This window comes from Lasioglossum baleicum, unplaced genomic scaffold (genome assembly GCF_051020765.1).
Source record: "Lasioglossum baleicum unplaced genomic scaffold, iyLasBale1 scaffold0132, whole genome shotgun sequence".
NCBI lineage: Eukaryota > Metazoa > Arthropoda > Insecta > Hymenoptera > Halictidae > Lasioglossum > Lasioglossum baleicum.
Window position 1 is genome coordinate 411306 of NW_027469192.1, and position 7119 is coordinate 418424.

The window sequence follows — 7119 nt, forward strand, 5'->3', positions numbered from 1 at the left end:
CTAGATCAGTGCATTTGTATGCAAATATGCGAAATTGGTACGGAAACTCCGATTCGGCAAGCACGACCACGATTTATTCGAGCTTATGTCAGATTCGACGATTCTTCGTTTCAGAAGTGTATTTCTGTGCGGAATCGCTGTTTCGCGTGCTATATCAGTGCATTTGCATGCAAGTATACGAAATTGGCACGGAAACTCCGATTCGGCAAGCACGACCACGATTTATTCGAGCTTATGTCAGATTCGCCGATTCTTCGTTTCAGAAGTGTATTTCTGTGCGGAATCGCTGTTTCGCGTGCTATATCAGTGCATTTGCATGCAAGTATGCGAAATTGGAATAGAAACTCCGACCCGGCAAGTACGATCACAATTTATTCGAACCTATGTCAGTTTCGACGATTCTTCGTTTGAGAAGTGTATTACTGTTCGGAATCGCTGTTTCGCGCGCTAGATTTGTGCATTTGCATGCAAGTATGAGAAATTGGAATAGAAACTCCGACCCGCCAAGTAGGATCACAATTTATTCGAGCCTATGGCAGTTTCGACGATTCTTCGTTTGAGAAGTGTTTTCTGTGCGGAATCGCTGTTTCGCGCGCTAGATCAGTGCATTTGCATGCAAGTATGCGAAATTGGCACGGAAACTCCGATTCGGCAAGCACGACCACGATTTATTCGAGCTTATGTCAGATTCGACGATTCTTCGTTTCAGAAGTGTATTTCTGTGCGGAATCGCTGTTTCGCGTGCTATATCAGTGCATTTGCATGCAAGTATGCGAAATTGGAATAGAAACTCCGATCCGGCAAGTACGATCACAATTTATTCGAGCCTATGTCAGTTTCGACGATTCTTCGTTTGAGAAGTGTATTACTGTGCGGAATCGCTGTTTCGCGCGCTAGATCAGTGCATTTGCATGCAAGTATGAGAAATTGGAATAGAAACTCCGACCCGCCAAGTACGATCACAATTTATTCGAGCCTATGTCAGTTTCGACGATTCTTCGTTTGAGAAGTGTATTTCTGTGCGGAATCGCTGTTTCGCGTGCTATATCAGTGCATTTGCATGCAAGTATGCGAAATTGGCACGGAAACTCCGATTCGGCAAGCACGACCACGATTTATTCGAGCTTATGTCAGATTCGACGATTCTTCGTTTCAGAAGTGTATTTCTGTGCGGAATCGCTGTTTCGCGTGCTATATCAGTGCATTTGCATGCAAGTATGCGAAATTGGAATAGAAACTCCGACCCGGCAAGTACGATCACAATTTATTCGAGCCTATGTCAGTTTCGACGATTCTTCGTTTGAGAAGTGTATTACTGTGCGGAATCGCTGTTTCGCGAGCTAGATCAGTGCATTTGCATGCAAGTATGAGAAATTGGAATAGAAACTCCGACCCGCCAAGTACGATCACAATTTATTCGAGCCTATGTCAGTTTCGACGATTCTTCGTTTGAGAAGTGTATTTCTGTGCGGAATCGCTGTTTCGCGCGCTAGATCAGTGCATTTGCATGCAACTATGAGAAATTGGAATAGAAACTCCGACCCGGCAATCACGATCACGATTTATTCGAGCTTATGTCAGATTCGACGATTCCTCGTTTCAGAAGTGTATTTCTGTGCGGAATCGCTGTTTCGCGTGCTATATCAGTGCATTTGCATGCAAGTATGCGAAATTGGCACGGAAACTCCGATTCGGCAAGAACGACCACGATTTATTCGAGCTTATGTCAGATTCGACGATTCTTCGTTTCAGAAGTGTATTTCTGTGCGGAATCGCTGTTTCGCCTGCTATATCAGTGCATTTGCATGCAAGTATGCGAAATTGGAATAGAAACTCCGACCCGGCAAGTACGATCACAATTTATTCGAGCCTATGTCAGTTTCGACGATTCTTCGTTTGAGAAGTGTATTACTGTGCGGAATCGCTGTTTCGCGAGCTAGATCAGTGCATTTGCATGCAAGTATGAGAAATTGGAATAGAAACTCCGACCCGCCAAGTACGATCACAATTTATTCGAGCCTATGTCAGTTTCGACGATTCTTCGTTTGAGAAGTGTATTTCTGTGCGGAATCGCTGTTTCGCGCGCTAGATCAGTGCATTTGCATGCAACTATGAGAAATTGGAATAGAAACTCCGACCCGGCAATCACGATCACGATTTATTCGAGCTTATGTCAGATTCGACGATTCTTCGTTTCAGAAGTGTATTTCTGTGCGGAATCGCTGTTTCGCTTGCTATATCAGTGCATTTGCATGCAAGTATGCGAAATTGGCACGGAAACTCCGATTCGGCAAGCACGACCACGATTTATTCGAGCTTATGTCAGATTCGACGATTCTTCGTTTCAGAAGTGTATTTCTGTGCGGAATCGCTGTTTCGCGTGCTATATCAGTGCATTTGCATGCAAGTATGCGAAATTGGAATAGAAACTCCGACCCGGCAAGTACGATCACAATTTATTCGAGCCTATGTCAGTTTCGACGATTCTTCGTTTGAGAAGTGTATTACTGTGCGGAACCGCTGTTTCGCGCTCTAGATCAGTGCATTTGCATGCAAGTATGAGAAATTGGAATAGAAACTCCGACCCGGCAATCACGATCACGATTTATTCGAGCTTATGTCAGATTCGACGATTCTTCGTTTCAGAAGTGTATTTCTGTGCGGAATCGCTGTTTCGCGTGCTATATCAGTGCATTTGCATGCATGCGAAATTGGAATTGAAACTCCGACCCGGCAAGCACGATCACAATTTATTCGAGCCTATGTCAGATTCGACGATTATTCGTTTCACAAATGAATTTCTGTACGGAATCGCTGTTACGCGTGCTAGATCAGTGCATTTGTATGCAAATATGCGAAACTGGCACGGAAACTCCGATTCGGCAAGCACGACCACGATTTATTCGAGCTTATGTCAGATTCGACGATTCTTCGTTTCAGAAGTGTATTTCTGTGCGGAATCGCTATTTCGCGCGCTAGATCAGTGCATTTGCATTCAAGTATGAGAAATTGGAATAGAAACTCCGACCCGGCAATCACGATCACGATTTATTCGAGTTTATGTCAGATTCGACGATTCTTCGTTTCAGAAGTGTATTTCTGTGCGGAATCGCTATTACGCGTCCTATATCAGTGCATTTGCATGCATGCGAAATTGGAATTGAAACTCCGACCCGGCAAGCACGATCACAATTTATTCGAGCCTATGTCAGATTCGACGATTATTCGTTTCACAAATGAATTTCTGTACGGAATCGCTGTTTAGCGTGCTAGATCAGTGCATTTGTATGCAAATATGCGAAATTGGCACGGAAACTCCGATTCGGCAAGCACGATCACGATTTATTCGAGCTTATGTCAGATTCGACGATTCTTCGTTTCACAAATGAATTTCTGTACGGAATCGCTGTTTAGCGTGCTAGATCAGTGCATTTGTATGCAAATATGCGAAATTGGTACGGAAACTCCGATTCGGCAAGCACGACCACGATTTATTTGTCCTTATGTCAGATTCGACGATTCTTCGTTTGAGAAGTGAATTTCTGTGCCGAATCGCTGTTTCGCGCGCTAGATCAGTGCATTTGCATGCAAGTATGAGAAATTGGAATAGAAACTCCGACTCGGCAATCACGACCACGATTTATTCGTCCTTATTGTCAGATTCGACGATTCTTCGTTTGAGAAGTGTATTTCTGTGCGGAATCGCTGTTTCGCGCGCTAGATCAGTGCATTTGCATGCAAGTATGAGAAATTGGAATAGAAAATCCGACCCGGCAATCACGATCACGATTTATTCGAGCTTATGTCAGATTCGACGATTCTTCGTTTGAGAAGTGTATTTCTGTGCGGAATCGCTGTTTCGCGCGCTAGATCAGTGCATTTGCATGCAAGTATGAGAAATTGGAATCGAAACTCCGACCCGGCAATCACGATCACGATTTATTCGAGCTTATGTCAGATTCGACGATTCTTCGTTTCAGAAGTGTATTTCTGTGCGGAATCGCTGTTTCGCGTGCTATATCAGTGCATTTGCATTCAAGTATGCGAAATTGGCACGGAAACTCCGATTCGGCAAGCACGACCACGATTCATTCGAGCTTATGTCAGATTCGACGATTCTTCGTTTCAGAAGTGTATTTCTGTGCGGAATCGCTGTTTCGCGTGCTATATCAGTGCATTTGCATGCAAGTATGCGAAATTGGAATAGAAACTCCGACCCGGCAAGCACGATCACAATTTATTCGAGCCTATGTCAGTTTCGACGATTCTTCGTTTCAGAAGTGTATTTCTGTGCGGAATCGCTGTTTCGCGCGCTAGATCAGTGCATTTGCATGCAAGTATGAGAAATTGGAATAGAAACTCCGACCCGGCAATCACGATCACGATTTATTCGAGTTTATGTCAGATTCGACGATTCTTCGTTTCAGAAGTGTATTTCTGTGCGGAATCGCTGTTACGCGTGCTATATCAGTGCATTTGCATGCATGCGAAATTGGAATTGAAACTCCGACCCGGCAAGCACGATCACAATTTATTCGAGCCTATGTCAGATTCGACGATTATTCGTTTCACAAATGAATTTCTGTACGGAATCTCTGTTTAGCGTGCTAGATCAGTGCATTTGTATGCAAATATGCGAAATTGGCACGGAATCTCCGATTCGGCAAGCACGATCACGATTTATTCGAGCTTATGTCAGATTCGACGATTCTTCGTTTGAGAAGTGTATTTCTGTGCGGAATCGCTGTTTCGCGCGCTAGATCAGTGCATTTGCATGCAAGTATGAGAAATTGGAATCGAAACTCCGACCCGGCAATCACGATCACGATTTATTCGAGCTTATGTCAGATTCGACGATTCTTCGTTTCACAAATGAATTTCTGTACGGAATCGCTGTTTAGCGTGCTAGATCAGTGCATTTGTATGCAAATATGCGAAATTGGTACGGAAACTCCGATTCGGCAAGCACGACCACGATTTATTTGTCCTTATGTCAGATTCGACGATTCTTCGTTTGAGAAGTGAATTTCTGTGCCGAATCGCTGTTTCGCGCGCTAGATCAGTGCATTTGCATGCAAGTATGAGAAATTGGAATAGAAACTCCGACCCGGCAATCACGACCACGATTTATTCGTCCTTATTGTCAGATTCGACGATTCTTCGTTTGAGAAGTGTATTTCTGTGCGGAATCGCTGTTTCGCGCGCTAGATCAGTGCATTTGCATGCAAGTATGAGAAATTGGAATAGAAACTCCGACCCGGCAATCACGATCACGATTTATTCGAGCTTATGTCAGATTCGACGATTCTTCGTTTCAGAAGTGTATTTCAGTGCGGAATCGCTGTTTCGCGTGCTATATCAGTGCATTTGCATGCATGCGAAATTGGAATTGAAACTCCGACCCGGCAAGCACGATCACAATTTATTCGAGCCTATGTCAGATTCGACGATTATTCGTTTCACAAATGAATTTCTGTACGGAATCGCTGTTACGCGTGCTAGATCAGTGCATTTGCATGCAAGTATGAGAAATTGGAATAGAAACTCCGACCCGGCAATCACGATCACGATTTATTCGAGTTTATGTCAGATTCGACGATTCTTCGTTTCAGAAGTGTATTTCTGTGCGGAATCGCTGTTACGCGCGCTAGATCAGTGCATTTGCATGCAAGTATGCGAAATTGGCACGGAAACTCCGATTCGGCAAGCACGACCACGATTTATTCGAGCTTATGTCAGATTCGACGATTCTTCGTTTCAGAAGTGTATTTCTGTGCGGAATCGCTGTTTCGCGTGCTATATCAGTGCATTTGCATGCAAGTATGCGAAATTGGAATAGAAACTCCGACCCGGCAAGTACGATCACAATTTATTCGAGCCTATGTCAGTTTCGACGATTCTTCGTTTGAGAAGTGTATTACTGTGCGGAATCGCTGTTTCGCGCGCTAGATCAGTGCATTTGCATGCAAGTATGAGAAATTGGAATAGAAACTCCGACCCGCCAAGTACGATCACAATTTATTCGAGCCTATGTCAGTTTCGACGATTCTTCGTTTGAGAAGTGTATTTCTGTGCGGAATCGCTGTTTCGCGTGCTATATCAGTGCATTTGCATGCAAGTATGCGAAATTGGCACGGAAACTCCGATTCGGCAAGCACGACCACGATTTATTCGAGCTTATGTCAGATTCGACGATTCTTCGTTTCAGAAGTGTATTTCTGTGCGGAATCGCTGTTTCGCGTGCTATATCAGTGCATTTGCATGCAAGTATGCGAAATTGGAATAGAAACTCCGACCCGGCAAGTACGATCACAATTTATTCGAGCCTATGTCAGTTTCGACGATTCTTCGTTTGAGAAGTGTATTACTGTGCGGAATCGCTGTTTCGCGAGCTAGATCAGTGCATTTGCATGCAAGTATGAGAAATTGGAATAGAAACTCCGACCCGCCAAGTACGATCACAATTTATTCGAGCCTATGTCAGTTTCGACGATTCTTCGTTTGAGAAGTGTATTTCTGTGCGGAATCGCTGTTTCGCGCGCTAGATCAGTGCATTTGCATGCAACTATGAGAAATTGGAATAGAAACTCCGACCCGGCAATCACGATCACGATTTATTCGAGCTTATGTCAGATTCGACGATTCCTCGTTTCAGAAGTGTATTTCTGTGCGGAATCGCTGTTTCGCGTGCTATATCAGTGCATTTGCATGCAAGTATGCGAAATTGGCACGGAAACTCCGATTCGGCAAGAACGACCACGATTTATTCGAGCTTATGTCAGATTCGACGATTCTTCGTTTCAGAAGTGTATTTCTGTGCGGAATCGCTGTTTCGCCTGCTATATCAGTGCATTTGCATGCAAGTATGCGAAATTGGAATAGAAACTCCGACCCGGCAAGTACGATCACAATTTATTCGAGCCTATGTCAGTTTCGACGATTCTTCGTTTGAGAAGTGTATTACTGTGCGGAATCGCTGTTTCGCGAGCTAGATCAGTGCATTTGCATGCAAGTATGAGAAATTGGAATAGAAACTCCGACCCGCCAAGTACGATCACAATTTATTCGAGCCTATGTCAGTTTCGACGATTCTTCGTTTGAGAAGTGTATTTCTGTGCG